Genomic DNA, 15,340 nt, shown 5'->3' on the forward strand with positions numbered 1-15,340 from the left:
TTTGCAACTTAAAAATGAAAGGAATAGTTCACCCAAAAATGACAATTGGATGAAAATGTCCTTACCCTCAGGCCATCCGAGATATAGATAAGTTTGTTTCTTCATGGGAGCAGATTTGGAGAAATGTAGCATTACATCACTTGCTCACTAATGGATCTTCTGCAGTGAATGAGTGCTGTCGGAATGAGTCCAAACGGCTGATAAAAACTTCACAATAATGTAATACAAACAACTCAGTCCATCTGTTAACATCTTGTGAAAAGCTGCATGCTTATAAGAAACAAATCCAGAATTTATATCTCTCAATACGGAGTTTATATCTCGGAATCCGGAGTTTATATCTCGGAATACGGAGTTTATATCTCGGAATCCAGAGTTTATATCTATCAATCCAGAGTTTATGTTTCGCAATCCAGAGTTTATATCTCGTAATCCAGAGTTTATGTTTCGCAATCCAGAGTTTATATCTCGGAATCCAGAGTTTATATCTATCAATCCTGAGTTTATGTATCGCAATCCTGAGTTTATGTCTCGCAAGTCTGTGAAAGGCTGCGTGCTTATAAGAAACAAATCTGAGTTTATATCTCTCAATCCGGAGTTTATATCTCTCAATCCGGAGTTTATATCTCTTAATCCGGAGTTTATATCTCTCAAACCTTAGTTTATATCTCTTAATCCCGAGTTTATATCTCTCAATCCTGAGTTTATATCTCGCAATCCTGAGTTTATATCTCGCAATCCTAAATTTATTTCTCACAATCCTGAGTTTATATCTCACAATCCTGAGTTTATATCTCTCAATCCGGAGTTTATTTCTCGCAATCCCGAGTTTATTTCTCACAATCCTGAGTTTATATCTCTCATTCTAGAGTTTATATCTCTCAATCCCGAGTTTATATCTCGCAAGTCTGTGAAAAGCTGCATGCTTATAAGGAACAAATCTGGAGTTTATATCTCTCAATCCTGAGTTTATATCTCTCAAACCTTAGTTTTTATCTCTTAATCCCGAGTTTATATCTCGCAAGTCTGTGAAAAGCTACATGCTTATAAGGAACAAATCTGGAGTTTATATCTCTCAATCCGGAGTTTATATCTCTCAATCCTGAGTTTATATGTCGCAATCCTAAATTTATATCTCACAATCCTGAGTTTATATCTCACAATCCTGAGTTTATATCTCGCAATCCTATAAACTTTGTCTTTTTTGCACCAGACATACTGCTGATCATAGGTCCAGAAAGTTCCAGTTTGGACACATCACTCCATAAAACATTCTTCCAGCACTTCTCAGGTCTATCCAAATGAATTTTGGCATTTTCAAAGCAGCCTTTTTGTTCTTCTTGGTCAAGAGTAGTATTCAGCAAGATTACTCAACATGAATACTACACTTGTCTAGTGTTCCTCTTGTACACAGCATTGAAATATTTTTCCTCCTTTTGTCGGGTCCAAACAGCTGATAAAAACTTCACAATAATGTAATCCACACAACTCAGTCCATCTGTTAACATCTTGTGAAAAGCTGCGTGCTTATAAGAAACAAATCTGAGTTTATATCTCTCAATCCGGAGTTTATATCTCTCAATCCAGAGTTTATATCTCTCAAACCTTAGTTTTTATCTCTTAATCCCGAGTTTATATCTTGCAAGTCTGTGAAAAGCTACATGCTTATAAGGAACAAATCTGGAGTTTATATCTCTCAATCCTGAGTTTATATCTCTCAACCCTGAGTTTATATCTCTCAATCCTGAGTTTATATCTCACAATCCTGAGTTTATATCTCACAATCCTGAGTTTATATCTTTCAATCTGTAGTTTATATCTCTCAATCCTAAATTTATATCTCGCAATCCTAAATTTATATCTCACAATCCTGAGTTTATTTATATCTCACAATCCTGAGTTTATTTATATCTCTCAATCCCGAGTTTATTTCTCGCAATCCCAAGTAAATATCTCACAATCCTGAGTTTATATCTCACAATCCTGAGTTTATATCTCTCAATCTGGAGTTTATATCTCTCAATCCGGAGTTTATACCTCTCAATCCGGAGTTTAAATCTCACATTCCTGAGTTTATATCTCGCAATCCTGAGTTTATATCTCACAATCCTGAGTTTATATCTCACAATCCTGAGTTTATATCTCTCAATCCGGAGTTTATATCTCTCAATCCGGAGTTTATACCTCTCAATCCGGAGTTTATACCTCTCAATCCGGAGTTTAAATCTCACATTCCTGAGTTTATATCTCGCAATCCTGAGTTTATATCTCACAATCCTGAGTTTATATCTCACAATCCTGAGTTTATATCTCTCAATCTGGAGTTTATACCTCTCAATCCGGAGTTTAAATCTCACATTCCTGAGTTTATATCTCGCAATACGGAGTTTATATCCATCAATCCTGAGTTTATATCTCTCAATCCTGAGTTTATTTCTCTCAATCCGGAGTTTATATCTCGCAATCCAGAGTTTATATCTCGCAATCCGGAGTTTATATTTAGCAATCCGGAGTTTATATCTCTCAGTTCTGAGTATATATCTCGCAATCCGGAGTTTATATCTCGCAATTCTGAGTTTATATCTCGCAATCCTGAGTTTATATCTTGCAGAAACATTATGTTTTTAAACTAAGATATGAGTCCACTGTCCACAATATTGCTTTCTCCTTTTACTAAGCCTAGACTAAGAAATGAAATTTATATATATAATTTTTTTGACAACTATAATAACCACAGTTATAATCACAATTAAGGGGAATAATTAATATTACATTACTCAATATATCCAGTATTTTTTTAACACTTCAGTCAAGTATATCTGTATGGAATGCAGTAGTGTAGACAGTGATATATAGGCATATTATTACACTGAAGTCCTTGTGACAAGAGCCGATAAATTTTCTATGTGAATATCCCTCTGAATTGAAAGAAAGATTTGTTCTGTAAGCATTATGGCCAGATGAAGGTTGTCACAAAAAAAAAAAAATTGGCTCAAAGCGGAGCAAAAATAGCTAATCCAAATATCTCATACAGTCACACGCTGATAATGCCCCATTAGAGGAATGAAAATGACCCTTACGGCTTACAGTGACGTTTGCTCTGGGTCCATGGCTTAAGTTAGATCAGATCAATTGAGAAGCAGAGAACACTTTTGTGGCTGCTATTATATCTGTAATGGATTTGCTCTGGGACGTTAAGATTACCGATCAGCAGGAAAAGAGAAATATGCAGCTTGAATTTTTGTTAAAGCTCTTAAAATCAAATCTTTCTACTAAATATATATGCTATTTGAGTTGGTAGGTTGACAAAAATTTTAGTTCCTTTAATCTAAATGTAGGACTTGTGGTATATAAATCCAAAATAGGCAATAAGTAATGCTGTAGTTGTTAAATTAATCTCACATTTCACACTTCACAGTCTACATACCACAATTCAGACTTTTCACTTGCAATTCTGAATTTATATCTGACAATGTGACTTTAACAATTCTGAGCAATTCTGAGTTAAATGTCGTAATTCTAAGTCCATATATCGTAATTCTAAGTCTATATATCTTAATTCTGAGTCTATATATCACAATTCTGAGTATATATATTGCAATTCTGAGTTTATATATCGCAATTATGAGTCTATATATTGTAATTCTGAGTCTATATATCGTAATTCTGAGTCTGTATATAGCAGTTCTGAGTCCATATATCACAGTTCTGAGTTTATATATTGTAATTCTGAGTCTATATATTGTAATTCTGAGTCTATATATAGCAGTTCTGAGTTTATATATCACAATTCTGAGTCTATATATCACATTTCTGAGTTTATATATTGCAATTCTGAGTCTATATATAGTTGCAATCAAAATTATTCAACCCCCTTGACCTGCAAGACATTTTCCTGCAGAGAACAACATTTTGTGAAAACAATTCAACAAAGGCATCAGTAAACTATTAAAGAAAGTTTCTTAATACACATTTGAGTAATTCTGAGAACGTAAGTTGATGAATAATGAAAAAAAAATCGAACTGGCTCTTAAACATTCATGTTCAAAATTATTCAACCCGCTTAAAGTAAATTTGGTGCAGAATCTTTTATTCTTTAAAACCACCAATAAACACTGCCTGGAAGTGCTTAGATGCTTCTGTCACCTTTCTGCTGCAATCTTGGGCCATTCCTTCCCTGAAAAAGCTTTCAGATCACTCATAATCTTTGGTTTTTACTTTGCCACTGCTTGCTTCAAATTCAACCATGTATTTTCAATGAGAATTACATCTGGAAACTGAACAGGTCACTTAAAAACATTCTATGATTGATCCCTGAACCAAGCGTAAGTAGATTTGAACGTTTCCTTTGGGATGATTGTCCTGCAGGACAGTCCATTGATTATTAGCTTCAGACTTTGCACAAAAGGCATCACAATGTTTGCGAAAATGGTCTGATACGTCAATAAATAAATGATATCCTTTGTATGGTCATGTTTTCCACTTCCTGCTAAAGTAAAACAACCCCATAACAGGACTGGCCCACCTCCATGTTTGATGACGGAGATGGTGTTCTTCTGCGTATAAGCTTTGTCTTTTTTGCACCAGACATACTGCTGATCCATAGGTCCAGAAAGTTCCAGTTTGGACACATCACTCCATAAAACATTCTTCCAGCACTCCTCAGGTCTATCCAAATTAATTTTGGCATGTTCAAAGCAGCCTTTTTGTTCTTCTTGGTCAAGAGTAGTATTCAGCAAGATTACTCAACATAAAGACTACACTTGTCTAGTGTTCCTCTTGTACACAGCATTGAAATATTTTTCCTCCTTTTGTCGGGTCATCTTGCAAGTCTTTGGCTGTACATTGCAAGTTTTTCTCAGTTGATCTGATCAAACATTTTATGATATTGTGTTTTTTTGTTCAACAGCCTCAAAGGTTTTCTGGTTCAACACACTTTAATCTAAGGAATACGGCTGCCAGCTGTGTCTCTAGGAACTTGTAATGTCTTAGAAATCTTCATGTAGTTTTAGACTTTCTAATATAGCAAACTATTTCTTCTCTATTGATTTTGTGTGAGCTTTGTTGACATTACCATATTTGCTACTCACCTTCAGCACATGCATGGGCTAAGAGTATACTATGTGTAACACCCCAAGCTAATTCATTTTTAATAAGTTTGTAAAGGCTTAAGGCAATTTTTTTATGACAATTTTGTTCCTTACCATAAAAATAACTGTCTTAAAACAGCAATGTTGAATAGGGGTTGTATAATTCTAACATAGCTGTGTTATTAAAAAATCCTATTATTCAAAAAACATTACATTATATATTGACATTATCACTTTTAATTTGCCAGAAAACTGTTGTAGATGCAATTTTATTCCTGGATCTTTAGAAAGAGCAAACATCATTTGTAAAGTACTGCAGTCAATTTTGATTGCAACTGTATTGTAATTCTGAGTTTGAATATTGTAATTCTGAGTCTATATATCACAATTCTGAGGCTATATATTGCAATTCGGATATTATATATCACAATTCTGAGTCTATATATCGCACTTCTGAGCCTATATATCGCAATTCTAAGTCTATATATCGCAATTCTGAGTTTATCGCAATTCTGAGACAATATATCGCAATTCTGAGTCTATATATCGCAATTCTGAGTCTATATATTGCAATTATGAGTCTATATATCGCAATTCTGAGTCCATATATTGCAATTCTGAGTCCATATATTGCAATTCTGAGTCTATATATTGCAATTCTGAGTCCATATATTGCAATTCTGAGTCTATATATTGCAATTCTGAGTCTATATATTGCAATTCTGAGTCTATATATCGCAATTCTGAGCCTATATATCGCAATTCTAAGTTTATCGCAATTCTGAGTCTATATATCGCAATTCTGAGTTTGTATATTGTAATTTTGAGTTAATATATCACAATTCTGAGTTTAAATATCGCAATTCTGTCTATATAACGCAATTCTGACTCCATATATTGCAATTCTGATTCTATATATTGCAATTCTGAGTCTATATATCACAATTCTGAGTCTATATATCGCAATTCCGAGTTTATATATCGTAATTCTGAGTCTATATATCGCAATTCTGATTCCATATATTGCAATTCTGAGTCTATATATTGCAATTCTGAGTCTATATACATTGAATTCTGAGTCTATATATTGCAATTCTGAGTCTATATACATTGAATTCTGAGTCTATATATTGCAATTCTAAGTTTATATATCGCAATTCTGAATCTATATATCGCAATTCTGAGGATATATAATCCTGAGTTTATATCTCGCAATCCTGAGTTTGTCTTGCAACCCTGAATTCATATCTCACAATTCTGTTTTTCTTTTTTTCAGAAGTGTGTTTATCTTTTTTTAATCAGAATTGTGAGATAAAAAAAATGTTTTATTCATTTTTTTATTCTAGAAGTATTTACATGTACATATTGTTAATGAAATATGCAATTTTCCTGTTACAAGTATGTCCTTTTCTTCTATACAACACTTGTATTGTGTTAGCTTCAATAAGAAAGACACCGAACACTTGTATTGTATACGTTTTATTGAAAGTAGTTTATTAAGAAAGACGCCACACACTTGTATTGTATACGTTTTATTGAAAGTAGTTTATTAAGAAAGACGCCACACACTTGTATTGTATACGTTTTATTGAAAGTAGTTTATTAAGAAAGATGCCACACACTTGTATTGTATACGTTTTATTGAAAGTAGTTTATTAAGAAAGACGCCACACACTTGTATTGTATACGTTTTATTAAAAGCAGTTTATTAAGTAAAACACCATACTTGTTGTTTTAAAGCATTTATTAAGAAAAGGTTTATAACATGTACTAGCAAGAACATAGCTAGGAAACAAACATGTATTAGAAAGAGCTTTGCTAAAAAAGAATGACCAAGAGGAATTCAAATGTTACCGTCGAGTGTTCTGTAGTAGACGAGGCGTAGAGTGAAGAAGAGGAGAAGAATCCGGAGAAGAAAGAATGCGAAGATGTAGAGAGGTTATATAGGTACTTTCTTAGGGGATTTCCAAAAACTCATGGTATCTCAGGACATTGGAATGCACCTGCTGGGTATAAAAGGCTGAAGTACGAAGAGGACATCAGATGCTGGTTCTGCAACAGCTTCTCCGGTGCCAGACGACCTCCATTGAAGTCTTCGAACGACTAAGATAGCAATTTATTTTCTTTTATATTTCTTTATTTTATATATTAGTATTTGTATGTAAAATATATAACCTATAGACAATAAAATTATACTTTATTATAACCAAGAAGCCTGCCTGCCAAAAGACTCTGATTGATAGACTTGAACAGACCACGGAGGAGTCTTCTGAAGCCTATGGTGTGAGTATGAAAATTATTTATACGATAGGGCAGATTCGACTATCTTTACCTAACCTGAGAATAAACAAAATAAGGTAGGTGTAGGAAATTGAGCACCGCAAAACAATATGTGCCAGCTAAGCATACAGAGTATGCTTCGTTAGAAAAATAAAGTATATGCGTATTATGTTAATGTCAATATTTACGTCATTCACCTAACACGTTCCCTGGTGTACATGTAAAAACCAAAGTATGTGTTGTACTAATGTCTTGGCTGTACTTCTGTTGTTGTGAGGCTATCGTATTTGTTACTGTTTATTCAAACTGAGAGATGAGTCCTAATGATTGTCTGTGGTAATCACCATTAAGCCACACATGCTGTCAATGGAGCTTAACTTGTATTTACCCCTAACATTCCTTTTAAAGATCTTGTTCCCAGCATTAGCATGAAAATAGGTAGCTAAAGTAAGCGTGAAACAGCCAAGGGACTTCCACTTTCCACAGTGATTCCACAGCCATTGGCAGATCCTCACCTGTCTCTGGGTTTTCCAGACATAGTTTCCATTGGGAGCGAGGGGCTTCCATTGTTTTGCTATATCGAGCTGGAATGTGTAACGGCTGTGTGGAACTCAGGGTCACATGAAGCAATAAGGCGGCCCGTTCACCTCTCACTCTCGCCGGGAATCCGAGAACACGTTGGAAATGAAATGGGAATGATGCTGGTTATGGCGGCCCAGAGCTATATATACTGTCCCACTGGCTTCCTGACCCGCATGCCAATCTGTCACAGTTTGCGGTTGCTAGGTTATTAAATATATAGATAGGTTGACAGTGCTATTCAGAATAAAAGCATGTGAAGTTGTGTGTGTGTGTGTGTGTGTGTGTGTGTGTGTGTGTGTAAACTCTGATTGTGTGTGTTTGGATGAGCTGTAATCTTTTCTAATGCAGCTCAGATCATTATAGCATCAGCTTTTCACCACATTACTTCCCACAGCTCTTTCATCTCCCCGTCACTCATCGTCACGCTCTGAGATTTTCTCGACTTGCCGGTCAGATTATTTTTACTGTATGAAGGAAACTGAACATGTTGACAGAAAAATCCTTTGCTCTGAACCGGGGATCAATATAAATAGCTGCTCCCTCAGGAGCCTGTCATAAACATAGAGCCTTAAAGATTTATTTAAAGAGAGAACTAGGATGCCATAACTTTTTATTGCAGTTGATTAATCAATAATATTTGACAAAACTTCATAAATATAATTCTCTTCATTATTGTAATTTTAAATGATACTTTGTATGTCACAATTATGAGTTTGTATCTGTATATCTCACAGTTTCGTATAATTGCAAATACCTCTCAAAGTATAACCTTATATCTTGCTAATGCGACTCAATTTCTCGTAATTGCAACTTTATATCTTAATTTAATTGCAACATAATTACAACGTAACATTGTATTTCACTACATCTCTCAGTTCCAGTTTAGCTTCTCATAACTGTAACTATATCTAAGAACATAACTTAATATTGTGACATTCTCATAATCATGAGTTAAATTAAGATCTCACAATTTTGACTCTTTTTTTCTTATAATATAATATATATAATATATCTTATAATGTGACATTGTATCTCAAGATTTTGTTTCTTATAATTGCAAAATAATTACAATGTGACATTATATTTAACAATATGTCATAATTGTGGGTGTCTCGCAATCCTTAGATTTGTCTCGCATTCCATAGTTTTTATCTCACAATCCTGAGTTTATGTCTCACAATCCTCAGTTTGTTTTCACAATCCTCAGTTTGTCTTGAGTTTTTATCTCGTAATCCTGAGTTTATATATCACAATCTTGAGTTTATATCTTGCAATCCTGTGTTTTTATCTCGCTATTCTGGGTTTAAATCTGACTTTTCAAAATTTGTCTCGCAATCCTGAGTTTGTCTTGCAATCCTGAGGGTTTATATCTCAATATTTTGAGATTATATCTAGCAATCCTGACTTTGTCTTGCAATCCTGAGTTTATTTCTTGCAATCCTGGGTTTATATCTTGCAATCCTGAGTTTAAATCTTGCAATCCCGAGTTTATATGTTGTAATCCTGAGTTTGTATCCTGTAATCCTAAATTTATATCTTGAAATTCTGAGTTTAGTTCTCACTATTCTTAGTTTATATCTTGTAATTCTGAGTTTGTCTTGCAATCCTGAGTTTATATCTCGCAATCCTGAGTTTATGTCTTGCAATCCCGAGTCTATGTCTTACTACTCTTGAGTTTGTCTCGCAATCTTGAGTTTATATCTTGCAATCCTGAGTTTGTCTTGCAATCCTGAGTTTATGTCTTGCAATCCCGAGTCTATGTCTTACTACTCTTGAGTTTGTCTCGCAATCTTGAGTTTATATCTTGCAATCCTGAGTTTGTCTTGCAATCCTGAGTTTATATTTTACTATTCCGAGTTTATATTTTGCAATCCCGAATTTATATCTCGCTATTCTGAGTTTATATCTTGCAATCCTGACTTTGTCTTGCAATCCTGAGTTTATTTCTTGCAATCCTGGGTTTATATCTTGCAATCCTGAGTTTATACAGATCTGGCCATTAAAAATGCGTCTTTTTTCACGCGGCAGCCTGCAATTCAGCACGCGTCGCCACGCGGCGGCCTGCAGGGGCTTTTTTAGGTTTTTTTAAAACGTTGTTGCGCTTCATATAATATCCACCAGGTGGCGCAAGGAACAACATTCTGTGGCCAAGCCCTGCACAAAGAGGGCTATTTGGACAGTATTTATGTCTGTTGTTTCAATATCTGGCGCCATAATCGGTAATTCATTCTGTATGTAACGGCAAAGTATTTATAATTTCGTTTCCTTTTTATTAAGTTAATTTAGAAAAAAAAATTGGAGCATTTTTGTTCGTTAAACGTAAGCTTTTTGTTTCTTAAAGACCAAGCGGCAGACAGTGAGTTGACCTACTCTTTCAATTTGCCTTCTCAAATCACGAATTGGCTAAACTAAAATCCATAGATGTAAAATAAAAGAAATAAATAATAATAGATATAAATATGCGCTATTAGGTGCATATCCAATCGTTTGTGCGGAGAGAGCAAAACACATTTTTAGGACATGAAGGCTCAAGCTCGATCAGTTACATTTTTTTTTCAGTGGAAAATATTTAACCGTTATTTTTTTGTCAGACATGATAAATAAATATGTAGAAAGACTTAAATTACTACTTAACGAAAAAAACAAATAGAAAACAAAAACTGTTTTTATTATGTAGCTAGTCCATAGAGATGCATTTCTCTCTAAAGGCGCGCGTCCAACGAGGATATGAGGACTGTTAACTGCATCATCACTGACTCAGAAAACAGTAGTTTCTAAATAAATAATTAAAATATCTCCTTACTATTAGACAGTCATGGTATTTACTTTTGCCAGTGTTTTGTGGTAAGCTTTAAACAAGGAACCCTTCCAAGCTGTGCTGAACGTGCGCTCAATGCTGCTAACAGGACCGTCATGGTAGCCTGGTCTCGTGGTTCCTCCAGCGCTGCAATTTTTTTTTAAATCACCACTGAATGTCTAAAATATAATTTTAGCCCGCATTTGATCTTTGACGGACTAAAATGCAGGGCTGTAATACGTCTTAAAAGTGGAACATGGAAATATAATGGATGTACTGCGAAAAAAGTTTTATACTCGACATTGTTTCCAAATGGTTAAATGTGAGATTCTGGAAATGAGAATTAAATTTAGCGTGTCGGGTCGGGAAGAAAATTATTCTAAGTGGGTATATATAGGCTATATATTCTAAGGGTATATATATAGTTAGTATCATAGGCGGAGCGTGTGTAAGGCTGGGGAAGGCTTGACCTGGGGCCAAAAAATGCCACTAAATTGGACATATTCCCCTGCCCAAACAAAATCAATATATTACGTCTGTTGACAATAAAATGAAAATGAATAGAAAATGTAAATTGCGGCATTACATTAAGATCAGATAATCTGCACCGTAATTCTTTTTAGGCGTTTTTACAGTGTTATAACGAACCACACACGATTCTGTTGGGTTAGGAATGCAATGTCTATCAGAAGCGTTCAAATGAGTCTTGTCAGTTTTGTTGAGTGCGCGCAACTCTTGATTTTTAAAAAAACCATAAACAACAAAGCTCAGACGCACCTAAAATGTAGCTATAAGTAAGAGATTCGTTACACAGGGAATACAACGAAATCATGGTTTACATTTAAGATACAAGTTCATTTAAGATATAAGATAACATGTATATTGAAAAGTTCTTTAAAAGCATCTGGATGCAAAAATAGTATTTTTTAAAGGTGTTTTTAAAGCATTTGCTTTATGGATTAAAATACTAATAGGCTAATAAATAATTTGCATATCGGACAAAATTGCGTTGCAGCAAATCCTCTAAATTTTAAGATATATAGAACAGAGAAACATAAAATCTGAAAATATAAGCAGCTACAATTATTAAAGTTTTACATATACTCTATGCCAGTATAATTTGTAATTATAATTATTTTATAGTATATTCTATAACATTATAATTTTAATAGAATTATAAAATAAATATAATCAGCCCTGTTTTAGGCTTTTCCTTACTTTTATATTTTAGACATTCATCAATAATGGAGATAAATAGAAAAATTTCTCGCCATTTCTAAATTGGACGTGCCTTTATATAGAAATATCTTTAAATCTTTAGGCCTACAGATTACATAATGAACGTTTCTATTTTCGATTTGAATTATTTCGTTTTAAAGTGGTAATTTAAAGCTTTTGTTCATTGTGAAGCGATGTTCAAGAACAGACGGCAGAAAGCGCATCTTCTGTTTTCCTTTATTTTATAAACGCATGAGTTGTTTATAGGCTATTGTGAGTGCACTAAAATAAAAATGGACCCGTTACAGGTCAGAATGATGTATTACTCCTATACCTTTATAAGCAAAAATGAAGAAATTATTTATTTATTTTCACACAAAAAAAGTGATTGCACTGGTGCCTCCATTTTTTTCACAACCTTTCAAACATCTAACCTCACAATTGTTAATGAGGGTCGTTCGTGTCACTTTTAAACTTGCCATTTCACCTTTCACCTTCCCCCCAACCTATGAATAAAGGTGAGAAGAGCTGGCTTGGCTCCGGGGGGGGGGTGAAGTGCTAGGGGTGTCTCATTTCTCGTTAGGTTGGAAGGGTAGGGGGAAGGGGAAGGGCCAGATAGGCCTCCAAACAAAGAATTTTCGGGACCTCATTTCAAACGAAGGGCTAAGAGAAATTTCCATTTTCCAACATGCCTGCTCACTCGAGCAAGCAGACTTATAAATATAGGTAATTTTTGCCATTAATAAGGATATTTATGACAATTTTTCATTATATGTATATTACCTTTAATCTTGTGTTTGTGTTTATGGTGTTGTTCTGTAAATAAACGTTTGCAAAAAATCGCTAAAGTTTGCTAGCAGATAGCACTGTTTGCACTGATTGATATTACAAAATATATTTTTATGTCATATACACTTGACTGCAAGTTAGAAACATGGAAGGCCATGTGGCGAGGGAATTTCCCACACCCCAGTCATTTAAATCAGTACATAATAATGAAAAAAAAAAAAAATACCTTACAATTAAAAAGAAGCAGATTTTTACCATCTGAAATTTCTTAAACCAGTGAACCCCTGTAAACATTTCAGTCCAAGGATCCAGTAAACCAATGCGCTCAAATTGAAAGTTCAAAAGGAAATTCAATGGAGTAGAATTTAACACTTTCTCAGAGTTAGATTTTAACACTTTCTGGAGTTAAAATATTAATCATTTGGAGAGTAATTTTAACTCTAAAATTTAGTTAATTATAATTTAAACTCTTTAACCAGTGTTAAAAACACTTCTTAGGGTAAACACAATATGTTTTATGTGGAAATGACTACACTGAAAGCCATACTCTCAACTAGCTGCTTTTATTTCAGGAAATACATAGATTGGATTTTGAAATTCCATGCATGTAAACACTTTGAAATTAACTGCTGTCATAAAATACTGTAAAATCTAACAGCAAAACATTTACATTTAATACATGTCTGCAGTGCCAACAAGAAATGTTTAGTAAAATTGTATACAGCATAGTCAAAAACACATCATTGCATTATATAAAATCAAACCTGAATAATTATAAAATAGTGCAGTAGTATTGTGTAACCAGAGGTAGATATACATCAGATGAAGTAACAAGAAACAACTCCACAGTGATACCAGGATACATTCCATGAATTAGTTTGAGGCGCCTGAATAAAAACAAAACTGAAAGCTGAAGGATGGAGCACAGAGGACAGAACTTAACATTTTGCTTAAATAAGAATACTGCTTGTTCAACTGCCTTGCTCTCAGTTCTTTGACTTCAGTTCTACCTATATCATTATTATATACATTTGTCTTTAAAAAAAAATATGTACAGGCTGGACAGAGCATCATGATACTTTACTTTACTTGAACAGCTCTTCAACAATACCCAAGGTTTCACATGACTGACAAGGCGAAACTTCTCAGTCCAAGACGATGTAAAAGGTGGAAACCTGTGCTTTTGATGTCCCTGAGGAAAGATGATATGGCTGAGGGTTTTCTTTAGTGGCCAGATGATGGTCATCAATACTTTGGCATGACCGAAACACAAGATAAACATCCCTTTATAAACAATAGGCATTAAAGGAAGAGTCCACTTCCAGAACAAAAAAATACAGATAATTTACTCACCCGCTTGTCATCCAAGAGGTTCATGTCTTTCTTTTCTTTCTTCAGTCACAAAGAAATTGTTTTTTTTTTTAAGAAAAGATAATCGTTCAGACAAATGTAAAAATATATATTTTTTTCAATAACATTTTGAAGTATTATTTAATACTTACCAGTCCTTTGACATCCAAAAAGCAAGAAAACATGTAGTACATCAGCTGAGCCCTGGTCATCTTTTTTCAGTGTTGTTTTATCTCAAAAACTTCTGCTGGACTACACAATAACATCAACAACATGTTATTTACAAAATAAATCATAAAATTACAGTCACTTACTCTTTATTAACTGATTACTAAACACATAACTCACCTGAATTGAGAAAATCTGAGAAACAAATTTCGTCCAGTTTTACTACTACTTCCCTCCATCCAGCACTTCTGTCAACATCCTGACAATGAAGAGAAAACATGTAATTTAAAACAACCTGTTAGTGTGATTGAAAATGCAAAATGTTTAATATGAAAGCCACGAACTCTCATAGGTCACGAGTCACTACTAAAACATTTGTAACGTTAGCCGTTACGACTCAAAACATTGCAGGCATTACTTTACACGTTCATGGCTAAACTATGATCGTTTTTAGCCAGGGTAAAGTTAGACTTAGACACTTCAGTTTACTGACATTGCTAGATATTACCTCGTCTCGTCGGCATGACATTATGGAAGCTTAACAGAATGTTTCTTGAGCGAGTCGCAACTTAAATTTGACAGCAAAACACTCGTTTACAAAAAAATAAGGTGAACAGAAAGACGTAAGCTAATATTAGCTTGTTCACATCGAAAAAAAGTCCGCTCAAAACAGCCATGTTTTGCATCGGAGATTCATTCAACACAAAGTTCGCCGCGGTTATTGGCGTCAGTACACTAACGTAACAGCTATAATCAGCTGTCTGTCAGAAGATAAAGAACATTTTGGAGTTAGTTTTTTACCTACCTCATGACGAAGTAGACAACTTCATCAGTCGATCGTGTGGCAGAACCAGGCTCGTGTCATGGCGCGCTCCTGATGTAACGTTATTGTTAAAACGTGCCCCTGAACACCAATGAATGAACTCCGAAATACAACACAGCCAGGGAGTATCCCGTAACACAAACTGTTGTGAAAGTTAAAGAATAAACTCCAAAAATTTAACTCTTTCACACTTTTTTGCCTAACTCCTGATTTTCGAACTCCAGCAATTTGCTGTACACAAAT

General features: G+C 34.3%; 1 protein-coding gene and 1 long non-coding RNA gene across 2 annotated transcripts in view; one reads left to right on the plus strand and one right to left on the minus strand.

Moving 5' to 3' along the window:
- The window catches only part of pitpnc1a (phosphatidylinositol transfer protein cytoplasmic 1a), a 125,458-nt gene that overhangs the window by 38,571 nt on the left and 71,547 nt on the right, over nucleotides 1-15,340 (plus strand). The gene's annotated exons all lie outside the window — the stretch shown is intronic.
- On the minus strand, nucleotides 13,708-14,566 carry LOC141326401 (uncharacterized). The gene is made up of 3 exons (XR_012353885.1): nucleotides 14,455-14,566; nucleotides 14,110-14,358; nucleotides 13,708-14,007 (listed from the first exon to the last, which is right to left on the minus strand). It is a non-coding gene; the product is annotated as an uncharacterized lncRNA (long non-coding RNA).

Source organism: Garra rufa, chromosome 1 (genome assembly GCF_049309525.1).
Source record: "Garra rufa chromosome 1, GarRuf1.0, whole genome shotgun sequence".
NCBI lineage: Eukaryota > Metazoa > Chordata > Actinopteri > Cypriniformes > Cyprinidae > Garra > Garra rufa.